Source organism: Cricetulus griseus (assembly GCF_003668045.3).
Source record: "Cricetulus griseus strain 17A/GY chromosome 1 unlocalized genomic scaffold, alternate assembly CriGri-PICRH-1.0 chr1_0, whole genome shotgun sequence".
Lineage (NCBI taxonomy): Eukaryota > Metazoa > Chordata > Mammalia > Rodentia > Cricetidae > Cricetulus > Cricetulus griseus.
Genome location: NW_023276806.1, coordinates 244,635,522 through 244,649,913, shown reverse-complemented (window position 1 = coordinate 244,649,913; position 14,392 = coordinate 244,635,522). Strand labels below are relative to the sequence as shown.

At 36.1% G+C, this 14,392-nt stretch overlaps 1 protein-coding gene across 11 annotated transcripts in view; it reads left to right on the top strand.

Annotated features, from left to right (window-relative positions):
- Psd3 (pleckstrin and Sec7 domain containing 3) overlaps nucleotides 1-14,392 on the top strand; it is a 520,985-nt gene that overhangs the window by 340,495 nt on the left and 166,098 nt on the right. The window lies entirely within an intron of this gene.

Below are 14,392 nucleotides of genomic sequence, written 5' to 3'. Positions count from 1 at the left end.
TAATTTAAGCATTGCATTAAAAAATGTTACTTATTTTATATCCTGACTGCATTTCCTCTCCTCCCAGTCCCTCCCCTGCACCTCAGTTCACCTCACCTCACCTCTGCTCCCATCAACTCCCCTCCTTTTTTTATTCAGAAAAGAGCAGGCCTCCCATGGGTATCAACACAATAGGGCATGTAAAGTTACAGTCAGACTAAGTGCCTACCTTGTATTAAGGCTGGAGAAGTCAACCCAGCATGAGGAATAGTATTTCAAAAGCCTGCAAAAGAGTCAGTGACAGCCCTGCTCCCACTGTTAGAAGTCCCACAAGAAAACCAACTTACACAACTCACATATAGACAGAGGGCCTAGGTCAATCCCATGGAGATTCTCTGTTTATCAGTTCAGTCTCTGTGAGCCCCTGTGATGCCAGGTTAGTTGTTTCTATGTGATTTCTTGTGATGTCCTTGACCCCTGGATCCTACAGTCTTTCATCCCTCTCTTTAGCATCATTCCCCAAGCTCAGCCTAATGTTGGGATGTGGGTCTCTGCATCTGTTTCCACTAATTGCTGGATGAAATGTCTCTGACGAGTATTGGACTAAGCCAATCTATGAGTGTAGTAGAATATCATTAATCATCAATACATTGACAATTTTTTTCTCTAGCCATGTTTGGTTCTATCCTAAATCTTTGGGACATACAGCCTCTGTATCCTGGTGCTCCAGGCAGTGTCATGGTGGACTCTCTTTCCTGGCATGGGTCTCAGGCTAAATCAGTCATTTGTTAGCCATTCCCACAATCTTTGTTACAACCCTTAACACACAGCATATCCCATAGGCAGGACAGATTGTAGGTCGATGGTTTTATGGCTGGGTTGGTATCCCAGTCCCTCCATGGGTTGTCTTAACTGGTCACAGGAGATGGACAATTGTACATATCCTCTATTGCTAGGCATATTGACTGAGGTCACCCTTGTAGTTTCCCGGGAGTTTCCCTAAAACTGGGTTTCTAGCTGACCTTCAAATGACCCCCTTTCCAGTTGGCTTTTTCAGTACTTAACTTGTTTTGTATACTTCTTGCTTTCTGGCAATATAATAGGTCTTATTTCAAATTGTGTTTCCTTCCTCATAGAGAGTGTCATTCTGACTCATTTCTAGATAAATTGATAGCTTTTTGACTAGCCCTACTATTTTATAGATTACCAGATTAAATCAGCTAAATATGGGTTGTTCAAAATGAAAATAAGAACAGTAATTGTAGAACTATCTTATTTCAGATAAAATAATGTGTAATTATACTGAAGAGAATGTTTAAGTGATGAATCATATGCAGTTTTGAAAAACTTAGTATTTTAATGGATGCTATTCAAGTGAAAACAAATGTCAGCAAAGAATCACTAAACTTTAGTTGTGGGTTTTTTTTCCCTAAGGGTAGGAACTATCATCTGAAACTGTTATTATATATATCATATGTATGCTATATATATTGAACAATAAGCAAATTTGTGATGATAAGGACTAGATTTCTGCCCTAATGGAAGGTTAAAATGAACCCTGTGGCACCATATTGCAGGTTATTATCTGTAAATTCATAATTTTTTATTCATAAATGCATGCATGTAGATGGCCCTATAGACATGGGCTTCTTTGTGTTACATGTTTCTTTGCCCTGACTTCTAAAAAGACCTAGAGTCAATCACTTACCCTTGGTAGCAGTGAACAAGATAAATGCAGTCCCCAGTTTTACATACCATTCATTAGAAAGGAACTGTGACATCTTGGAGTAGTGGATGGATCTCGTCCTGGAGCAGAGGAAACACAATTTGAAGTAAAACGTTTTGTATTGCCAGAAAATAAGAAATATACAAAACAAGGAAGAAGGAAGGACTGTGTGACCAGGCCATTTCAGATGAGCTTCTAAATGATAGTATAGTGGAGAGCAATTAATGTGTACTGAAAAGGAGTCAGAGCAAGTTTGATGAACAGATGTTTTAATAGGAGAGTATTCACCTGACTGAGTCAGTCCCCTACAACCAGGCAAACCATGGAACAGAGAGAGGTGCCTGCTACATCACTCTGACCACACCCTAGTGTGCGTCACCTGTGCCAGCCCCCAAGAGGGCGTGGCTAACATTTCCCCTACATGCTAGTATTGATTTATACCCACAGAATACAATAAATATCCATGGGAAAATAAGTGATGGAATCAGGGCAAGTTTTTTTATTGCAGAACGAATTGCTAATAAATGTACAAAGAAACCACCATTAGACATGACAGTAATTGTTGTAATAGACCAATTGAAGGGTCCCAAAAGTAATAGGTAGAAGTTAGAGAAACAATATTTGCATAGTCAAAGTATTTCTCTCAGGATATTATTTGCAAAGGTTAAATACCAACTTTATGATACAGACAACTAGTGGGTATCATCTTGGTGGGTCATTAAAGTTTACATTACCATTGTAAGACATCTCTGAAGCAGTAAGAAAGATACCATTTCCCAGTATCCTTCCCTAATGTCTTGACTTTATTGTGAACATGAGAAACCATTAGCTAACTGTGAGTAATTATATACTCCAGAAAAATTGCTCATCCTTTCCAGAAATGAAAACATCCTAGAGTGGAAAAGGTCAATGATAGAAAAGCTGGTATAATTTAAAAAAGCTTATAGTTTAATTAATAATCCAGGGTCAGTGTTTGATAATTAATTATACTTGACTATGTAAAATGTTAACAGTATGGGGAGGTTGGGTGAAAGATGTATAGGAACACTTCATAAACAGCATTTTTGAAGATCAGAAATGATAGGAAATATATCATTGGAAATGTATGAAGATCAGAAATGATAGGAAATGTATGGGGTGGTAAAATGTGTAAAAATTGTTTGCAAGGACATTAATTTCAGCATTACTTTTTATAGCAAAATAAAAAGAGAGTAGCAAAATGCCTGCTGATGAAAACCGGGGCATGTTATATTTTATTCAGATAACCAATTAAATAATACAGATGTCAAAAAGATCACATAGTGTCATTTGTACTGATAGACATGAACTTGTTACCCCCCCCCCAACACACATCTGTCTTAGTAAAGATGTAGGCTTAATTTTGTTTACCTGCTATTCAAGTGCTTGTATTCTAACCACATTACTGACACTTAAAACTAATTCTATGTTCTCGGACACTCAGACAAATGATTTCTCTCTGTTCATCCATTTGTTAATTGTAATATTTAAGAGCTAGACAGGAAGAGTAAATGTCAAAATCTATGTGAAACACTCATTGTATATTTAAAACATCAGCATGCTATTATTTTAAAGAAATAAATATGAGGAAAGCTCCAAAACAGCATTGATGTAATGATGCCACTTCTGCTAAAATTTTATGTGTATGAACCTTGAGGACAACCTGATGTGTTGGTAGTGGTATTGAGGTGGCCATTTATTAAGTATGTCCATGTTTTATTCTTTAGAGAATACTTTATTTCTGTAATCAAACCTACATGAGTAGGACATTATATATTTAATAAAGTGTACCAACCATGCTCAAGTAGAAAAAAAAATCAAATATTTACAATATGGCGGTTCATTTCTGTAAAAGGCCAATTCAACATGGTAATGCTGAGATACTCTTTAGTATCCAAAAATTAAGATGTAAATTAATACTTACTGAGCTAAACATTGAAATTTGTTTTCCACATTTCTCTACAGAAATTGTCTACAAATGGTATCCATCAGTTAAGGAGTAATCAAGCAGAGAGCCCTATATTTATAATGTAAAGGCTTTGGGTAATCTCTGAGGTCATGGACTTGCCTGTTACAGTGGAATGACAATATGCCTCACTTTCCTGCTAGCCACTGACAGCCATTGATGTCTACAATTGTCTGGAACATGAGTCTTAATTTACAAAATTAACGTAATTTTCTAAACTCTATAATTCTAGGCTTTAAAAGTTTGTATGATAGAATAAGGAGACTAGCTCTTTGTCTTTGTGGGAAATAAACAAAAAAATCCTAAGTGTTGTAATTTATCTAGAAATAGATAATTCTAACTTAATTTTTGTAATGATTGAACCCTGGGGAAGCATCAATGGTGATGAATTCTGTAAGCTATAAGTTAAAGATAGATAAACATCGATTTGTGGGCATACTACATAATATCCTGTCTGATTGACAGCAGGAACCAGAATTTAGTAGGATCATCACAATGGTCTCTATTTCCATATACAATTGGCAGACTGTGTATGGGTATATATTTTTAAATAAGTGTACTTTCAAACAATTTGCTTTTTAATAACCATATAAGTTTGATAGTCCTTTCTCTGTGTTGTCAGTACCGGTCTCATTCCGTCTTCTTTAAGTACTAGCACACATTACCTGGCCACTCTGGTCACTGCTACAAGTATACACAGGTCTTAGAGGCAAGCATAAAACTCAGTTGCCTTTTAGATTGAGCTCTATTTGGTTTCTTTTTGGAAAATAAATATTTCTAGATTTGACTTGATGCAATAATAATACATATTGTTGCATGTTGTAAATGAAGTTTAGTTATGTCAAATAACAAATGCTCTGGACTCACAATGTAATTCGTACTTACTCACAGTTAGTGTCCTACTTCCCCTGACCCACTCATGCTAATATAGTCCTTCTTCATGCTTTATTTTCTCAGATTTAATGAGCAATACAAAACGTTATCTAATTCTTCTTTATGTGGATATGGAAATTTCAAATTTCCTTCCTTGCTTCATTTTTTGTTATCTGTGTTCCAGGCATCTTTGTGGGGTTGAAGCATTCCATTTTCAGGAGGCATCCAAGTAAATTCACACTTGGAGGACCTCCAGGAGATCTTTGGAGAACCTTGGTGTTAGATTGAACTGGGACCATCTGGGAGGTCTGGGAGGGTTAAGTTTGCTTCTCAGAAATACGTTTCATGAAGCTAGGATGAATAGAAAGACTGTAGTTGTAAGGAGAGGGCAACTGGGTGTGATTATGATGGAAGATTTCTGGAGGATTCTTGGGGGAGTTGCCTTGCTGGGGCCATTTTGTTTATGTTAGGAATTAAGTTCCATTTTGTTAGAAGTGTAGAGAATTTTGAAAAGTTATCTGGATAGACTGGTGTCGCCTACATTTTTAGACAAGAACATTGAGGAATTATCAGGAATAGGCTCAAAAAGGATTTGTCTTTTTCAGTGTTACTCAGACAGTGTCTGCTGTCATCAGAGTGAGATGATTTGACTACTCAAAGACCCAGGGAGACCAACACTGATGGTATGATATAGTCTACCTGAGAAATTTACAAATGTAACACCAAAATGTTTTCATCTCTGTAGCTAGATAAGGTCAGTGCAAGCTGTCAGAATTGATAAGAGCTGAAGTGGAAAACAAGGGGGATAGAGCTGAAATCAAATTCTGAGGTGAGAAGGAGGGAATAGGTTGTCACAGCTCAGTGCAAGTGAAATCATTGTGGTGGTCATTCAGGCTGAGCTGATACTGTAGGGATGTCAGTTGGAGCCAATTCAATGTCCAGTTGTGGGGCCACTTGGACACCAAAGCTGGAAACAGGAGATAGGAAAAGCCATGTTATGTGGAGAAGGGGCTGGCCCGAGGATACATACTCCTCCTATATAGCAGCTGCTTCTGTGGGCTGAGCAGCTCTCTTGTGTGCTTGATAACTAGCCTCTTGTGGTAGGTCTGCAGACCCTTGTCTGTGAGCTTATTCATGAACAGATATTGCCAAGCCTCAATTATCCTAAATCTACTAACACATTCTTTATGATTTCTTCAACTTTCTTTTGGAAAGAACTGCTAATTTTCTAAAGACAACTTGTAGTGCCATTTTCATTTAATTTCTTTTATTCTTTAAATCCCCTTGCTTTAAATGGATAACAGATACTAAACTTGACCATAAACAAAAGGCTGAGTAAATTGAAAATGTTCTTACCATAAAGCATGTTTAATGACCTCAATCTCATTATTCCACATTGTGACAAGGCTCTGTTTTCACATAGCCATGCATGTATAATTTAAATTGATTTACAATAAGTTACCACTGTTTGTCTACCACTCAAAGTATACAACTCAAAGTAGGCTAGAATTCTAGTACTCTGCTTCTTAGTAATAAAAATATATGTGGGCTTATTATCTGTAGGTCAGTAGACACTCAGAAATGGAAATTAAGAAATAGATTTCAACCCATATAATTGTTTCTAGCCTTATAATAAGGCACAGATGTTTTAAGAACAGTTTCTGGTCCATTGTAGCATAAAAAAATGCACTGTATTTACATTTGAACTTTTCCAGGTTTGCCCAGCCCTGGGTTTCTTTAAATACTCTTGATATTTCAACTAGTCTAGAACTAATAATTAAGCATAGGAACACCCATTTTTCCTTGTATATCTGCTCTTTTTCTTCTACAAAGATTTGTTTATCTAGTTTTGAAATCTTCTGAATCATGTGGTTTTTCTTCCAATTTTAGCTAAGCAGTGGTTCTAATTTGAATTAATTCTTTAATTACTTAATCTTTCTTTCTCAAAGATATTTATCATTAAATTTTCATCCAACTGGGTTTTTTCCCAGTTTTCCAAATATACCATTCAAAATGGTTATTGATCCACAAATATGAATAAACATTAATATGAACACACACATATGGATAAACACAAATATGAATTAGATATCTGGAAGAAATCAGCCTTTGGTCCAAGATCCTGCCTTAAAGTAATATATCAAAACCTCTTCTTTAAATAGCTTTCTCTTTGAAAAATATTACAAGATGAAATATTTTTGAAAAATATTGGAGTTTTGTATGGGATATGGTTTATTTGGGGTGGTGAGAGTGGGGGACTTTCTGCCTTTTAGTAGAACTTACTTCTGCTTGGAAATTTTTAATGATACAAGAAAGCCAAAAATAGTGTCTAAGGAACATGACCAGTCTGCTAAGAGTTTCAGCAGCCCCTTGTCCTGTATGGTGTTTACATCTCTCTGGGGTATTGTTCCATTAGATAGCACATGTGGATTCTGAAAATAAGATGCTACTTTGGACCTTTATTCATTTTCATTGAATGGTTTATCCTATGATGGACTTCACACTTTGGATCATTTTAAAGTATTAAATATAATACAGTTTCTTTGTGTTTTGAATATATATATCATCTAGTAGTAGTGAATGCAGAAAAGCAACTATATGCAGTGAAAACAACAACAAAAACAAAAACAGAAGTCTAACTCTAAACTAGGATTCTAGCCAACTGGAGTTGAAAGTTACACTTAAAATGACTTATTGAAGTTGCTCATTTGGTAAGTCGGATCAAGTCTCCTTAGTGGGCTAGGATATAGCTTAATGTTAGAGAGCTTCCTAGCACACGAAAGGCTCCTAGTTTAATTCCCAGCACCAAGAAGTGCTATTTCTCAGTCCCATTACTTGGGATTCCATCTTCAGAATACCTTAAAGCTGCAATGACACCTGGTGCTAGTTATTAGAAAGTATTCGTGTTATATGATGCTGAGCTGTAGAAATAACCTCTGGTTATGGATTGGCTGTATTTTTCCCAGTGATCTCATTTCAGGAATTTGGATGTCCTGAATCTCAATCCATTCCCCTTTTCTCTGTCTCACAGTGAATGGCACTTTTTAAATCAAGCAAAAAAAAAAAAATAGCTTGTAGCATTCCCATCTGTAAGTGAAGAAGACATTTACAAGCAGTTCCTCTTGGTCACAGATGGAGTAGAGGAATCCTGTACCTGTTTGACAAGGATCTAGCAGGGGAACAGTTGCTCAAAAGGCAGGAAATCCTTTGCCACAATTGAAAGCAAAGCCCATGTGATTGGCTTTGTATGTCTTTTCTTTTAAAGTTCTATTTATTTATTTATTTATTTATTTATTTATTTATTTATTTATTTATTCGAGACAGGGTTTCTCTGTGGCTTTGGAGGCTGTCCTGGAACTAGCTCTTGTAGACCAGGCTGGTCTCGAACTCACAGAGATCCGCCTGCCTCTGCCTCCCAAGGGCTGGGATTAAAGGCGTGCGCCACCAACATCTGGCTTTAAAGTTCTATAAAATTAGAAAATAAGCAGTAAGTCAGAGAGAATCTGTAATGTGGGGGAAAAGATTAAAGTATGTAATGTCTTCAGGTATAGAACAAGCTGGCCTAGAACTAACAGTGTGGTCAAAGCTAGACTGAAATTGGTCATCTTTCTGGCTCAACTTCTGAAGCACTGGAATTCCAGACACAAGCCATCATTTCTGGCTCTAGTTACCTTTTCTTTTCTTTTTTCTTCTTTCCTTTATTGAAAAAAGACGCTTTGATCATGTTTTCCCACCCCAATGCCTCCTTCTCTTAGGATGAAGTATTTCCCAAATTTTATCTTTTGTTCATGTGACATTATTTTTAGATCTCAACATCTTATTTGCTGTGTTCTGCGAAGTTGTTCACAAGAAATGGACATAGAACCCCACTTATAAAGGAGGGCGCAAAAGAGCTCGATGAGTTACCAACAGGGTTCCACCTAATCTACTGATAAGCAGTCAGTAAATAGTGCCATTCTCAGCATTCTTCTTTTTATTAAGTAACATATCCTTGAAATATATTAACATGTTTGAATTAAACTATTTAACCTTCAAGGTCTTAGATTTCAAAGAAAACACAAGGAGCAGAGCAGATGAGTTATGACTGGCTAGGGTAGGATGTTGATTGGTGATGCAGGGTGTATTATGTACTTAGCAGTGACACATACATGACAAAAGTAACTTAAGGACAGTCAGATTTGCTTAGACTATGCTAGGGATGGCATGGCAGTGGGAGCATTCGGCAGCTGGTCCAATTGTATACACAGAAAGCACAAATAAATACTAGTGTTCTGCTTACCTTTTCCTGTCATGCAATCTAGGGCCCCAGCATATAACCTGGGCTGAGCTTCATTTAGGGTGAGTCTTCCAGCTTCAACCAAATCTTTCTGTAAATGCCCCTATTCACATGTCCAGAGGAAAGTCTCCTGTGTGATTACACATTTCCTCAGGATGGCAAAGATTAGGTATCACAAGAAGAGTTTTATTCCAGAGCCTGGTGCTATTTAAAATGTATTTATACAGGTTTTCTCATGTGTAATTTCTTAAAGTAATGGAGCTAAAAGGTTTTTATTTATCATATTCTAAATTACAAATAATGTTGCCTGAATTTGCACATAAAACTAATTTTATTTACTTTTGTTCTAAGTTAAAATCAATAATAGAGAAATTCAGATTCTATATCTTAAAACTTTAAGAATATGAATTGATCCTTATTGAATTTCATGGGATTTTAAAAGCTTTAATCTGAAACCTGTGATTTATTAGGTCTACAGGAGCTAGAGAGACCTAAAAGTTACAAAAAGTATAAAATTTATCATTTATGATAGTCTCAATATTGTCAGAATTGCTTTCCATGTTAACAAATTTCTAAAATTTCTATTTTTCATAAAGCAATTTATATGCCAGCCTGTTATTTATACTATATTTTAAATGAATTTCTCTAGACATTTGTTAAATATACCAAATGAATTTCTAAAAACATATTCTGATTATTGAGACGAATGTTTCTTCAGTTGATCAAAACAGGATTTTTTGATCAACTTGGTATCCACTGATTATCATGTCCTCACAGAACTGCCTGAGAGATTTGCCTTAATTATAACTGTTTGTGAATTTCATTTCTCAGTCTCTGTCTTATTCATTCTGTAAGCTCAAACATTTAAAGTTACCAGTAGAAACCATGCTGTGGGAGAAATGAGAGTTGTAGTTCCTCTGTGTAGCTTCTTTAGCTTGTGGTGTTTGTGGGACTAATAGTGTTCACATTATCTCTGCTGGTGTTCCTTTGTGTCCATTTGTCAGCTTGGTGTATGATTCTGAATAAGTACAGTGAGCATCTCAACCATCATTCTGACTGTATGCTAAGTTTGTGTGGTCCTGTGATATGTCTGTATGACCTTGTAAATGACTGGATTTGGGAGTATGGGGCCAACTTTTTCTTAAACAGCACAGCTTTCCCTTTAATGGTGAATTTTAAGTTTTCCTCTTAGGTAAAGACTTTTGCTTTTGTGATACCTTTGCATTGATGTTGCTGGTTTTGGAAGCTTTTGATTTCAATTTTAGAAAGAGTGATTTAACACCCTCAAAAGCATCAGAATGGGAAATCATGAGCCTCTTTTTTGTTGACATTTATATCACAGGCAAAGACTTAAATCTAGAGAGAACTTTGAAGACATTCATTTTTATAAGAATGCTACCCAAAACCTTGCCATTGCTCTTTTTATGTTCTCCCATGACATAGTAAGCTCCATGAGATGAGGGACTGGTCCGTTTATTGTGCTAACTCTTAGTGCTCCTGAAGGCACTCAAATTACGTTGCTGTATAAATTAAGGAAGCCTATGATCCCGGAAAAGACTTAACTGTGATTGTCTTATCAGTCCATGGCAAAATATGACCTAGAAACTCTATCTTCTGATTACAGAATCTATGCCTTTTCTAATTAAATACATACACTCAGGCCTTAATGTGTGTGAATATTAAAATCATGTATGGTTTATTAATACAAGTATTTGAAATGTAATTTATCATACAAGTGTTGGAAAATAATTTATCCATGTTTTATAGAGAAAGAAATTTGAACTTTAAAGGACTAAGTAGTTTATCAAGGACTACATAGACCAGAACTCATATTCACTCTAGACTCTTTTCCTTCAGGGTTAGTGAGTGATCTTTCTACTTTTTCCTTGTATGCTAGAACCATTTGTTACTATGAAAAATTATCTAGACTTTTAAGTAACAGTAATTATTTTTTGCTGAAATGTATACATGACCTACCTTCATTTCTATAAGCATGTTAAAAGTTAATTTAACCTTAGGGATCTGAATTTTAAAGGTAGGTGTGTGTGTGTGTGTGTGTGTGTGTGTGTGTGTGTGTGTGTGTGTGTGTGTGTGTAGCTAGGGTAGGGGGGATTTCCCAGTTCCTTTCATTTTGGTATTGGATCCTGTGCTGTCTGTGTTGACCTCTTGTGTGGTTTTGTTAGAAAGCTATTCCTTTCCTCCTTTTCCTTCTTTTTTTTTCTCTCTCATTCCCCATAATTGGACTTGGAGTTCCTCATTTTGTCCTTATAGACTCTAAAACTTGTCCACCAACTTAGAAATATAACTGGGATACAGTGGTACTACAGATTAACTGAGGATAAATGAGTACTACCTTTTTTGACTATTTACATTAGAGAATGGGAAAGAACAATAAACAGGAAGCACGTGGAAGACACTGTGACATGGAACATTCACCTACATTTGGTGGGTTAGGCTGCCTCTTTTGTAGAGAATGTTTTGCCCAGGCTCAACAAAGTCAGTTTCTTAGAAACTGAGAATCGTCTCATCACATCTCCACTACATACACCCATCTGTCAACCGTTTTTTGCAAAGGTCAAACATGAGTAATGCCACTATTTTCTTTTTCCAGAGCATAGGGATTTGAAAACAGGGGAGGTTTCTGCAGCACTGCATGTTGGTGCAGGAGAGAGGAAGCTGCCTATCCTAGAATTTAAAGTGATATAACATTCATCTATTACTTTTCAACTGTTGATGTTCTATGTCTAATATGCATTTATTCTAGAAAGTTATGATAGAATCACTGACCTATTAAAAATACTAAAAAGCAGAACTTTAAAATTTTAAGAATTTTACATTTTCCTCTAACAATTGACTTGGTAACAAATTCTCATAATATCTTTAAATGTATATTTAGAAATATAAGAGATCCAGTGGTTGTTTGTCCTCTTATTGTCCTTCTCCAATATAAGGAACCCTGATTAGATATTGTGATCCTGGATATACCTGTCATATGCACTCATTTTTATTTAATATGGGCATGAGATGTGATATATTATCAATGAATGGCACCTGACTCTCCATGATTTATCTCTTTATTATTTTCCCTTTTCACTTCCTTTGTATTATTGTGGTTTCCTTTTGCATGGTTTGTGAGTTTTTGTGTGGAGATACAATTTGTTTTTCCTGTGCTGTATGCACTCATCAAAGGGGAGGAATCTGTCTCCTGCCCTTGACATCTGATATGCCTTGTGTGATAGAATGTAAGAGAAGTGACACTGCAGTAATATTAGGTCTTCAGAGGGTGTGTCACCAGGAATGGAAGGAAGCCTGAGCTACACTGGTGGAGAGAGAAGCCGTATGTAGGAGCACCAAGATGCAGCTTGTACCAAGTCCAGGTATAAAACTGGGTGTCTTTATCCTGTTGGGTTCTGACCCCAACTATACAGCACAACAAATAAACTTTTCAGTGTTTGAAGCCACTGACATTGGGGTAGCTCATTGTAGAGATTGTAGTGGATTATTGAGACAGGATTTATATCACGAAAACCATTATATCTCTTATCATATGTGTTTGCTGCTTTCACAGGTCATTCTATTATCCTCTGTTGCTATGGAATCTGCCATCTGATGGGTATTGTGTTAATTGTAGTACAGATTTGCTAAGTATATTTTTGGTAGCTGTTTTGTAGTTATAGTTTTTCTCTCTTGATTTTTAAAATAATTGTTCTTTGAGAAGTCCATGCATGCATGCAGTGATGTTTTTATCATATCCCCCCCCCCCGCTCTTTTCTGACCCACCTCAACGTTTTACAGAGCTACCACCCCACATTCTTCATCTCCTATTTATCTTTTTTTTTTAAGTAGAACCTACCGAGTCCCTTTAGTGCTCATAAGCATATATGTGTGGGGCTATCCACTTTATTAATAGTCAACCTACCAGGAACTGACCCAGCTCCTAAAGAAAACTGACTCTCCTTCCTCTAGCTTCTGTCAGCTGTCAGTAGTTCCTCAGGTAGGAAGCCTCCCAACCCATCCTGGAATATTGATTGGTTTGATTTTGTACAGGCAACCACAGCTATGGCTACCATGGATTTGTGAGTGTAAAGGTCCTGCCATGCCTGGACTTCTCATCTTCTCTGTGGGAATTCTGGGGAGGGGTGTAATATATTATTTATGGCTGAGCATGCTAAAGACACTTGTTCTCTACTTAATCCAGTAATGAGTATGTTAATCCAGTAATGAGTATTAGGGAGTTTCCAACCACCTTCCTCTGCTTCATAGGAGGAAACTCATGCCTGGTATTGTAAATATGACTAAGAAATCCATGATGGGATATTCATGGGATCTTGTAAGCCTACTACTACTGCTTTGCTAAATGGACATAGCATCAAATTGCCTTCTAAATAAATCTGCCCATGGATCAGTAGAGCTCTCTGAGAAATATTAGTCTACATCAAGAGTTCCAGGACAGCCAAGGTCTCAAACACCAAAAATAAAGTCATAGAAAGAAAAGAAAAAGACTTGTTCATAAAGAGTTTTTCCTATCACATCTATACTCATCTCTCAGTCTCCTATAGTACATTTACATTATATTATTCTTTAATGGACAAAAGATTAAAAATGAATATGTGTAAAAATAAAATTTTAAGGCAAAAGCTAAGACATTTCAGGGAGAGCTTGCAACATATATCTTCTGTTCAAATTATAAGTGTTCCCTGGGCAACTAAGAAAGCAGTTATTTAGTTTATTTTAAACTATCTGGAAGGATCTGGAGCATTTGAAAAGTACAACTTTTAATTTCCCGAGCACAATGAATGCTTGTTTAAGGTCCTTGCTTCGGCTTCTCCAAGCAATTTTCTTTGAAAGCTGAGGGTAGTATTTTTCTCATTTTGTTGTCACCCTCTTTATACTTAAAGATTTATTGTTTTGTTTTGTTTTCCTGTTGTATTTCTGCAACCCCTGTCTTCAAACTGTCCAGAATAGTTGATTTAAAAGAATCACTAATATTATGTTTGATCTAAGGCAGTAAAATTTCAGTATCTGATGGATAAGATTTAAGAGTTAGAGAATCATAGTTCTTTCCAGACGAACACAGTCCTCGAACATACCTGAGGTCTGTTTCTCACTTTTCAGTCATTATTTACAAAGGCTGACTATGAGTTTAGTAGTCTATAATTGGGATAAATGGTCTGATGTATTGGAAAGAGAATGGTTTTGAGGTGTTAACAAAAGAGATGGTGTATATCAGGGGTAAATCATCACCATCATTATCATCATCTCTTCCTTTTTTTTTTTTAGACACTAGAATTTATTCCAAATCTGACTTATATAAGTAAAGGCTAAACTTTGTTTCTAGATCAGTGTTTGGAACATGCATATTTTAATTTATAGCACATATATTACTCGCTTTGTGATTTTTTTATTGAAAATATTTTTTCATACAATATATTCTTCTTGTGGCTTATATTCCCCTATGTTCTTACAGATCCTACCACTTCCCCACCCACCCAAATCCACACACTTTCTTTCCCTCATTAGAAAACAAAACAGGCATCTAATAATAAAAATAATA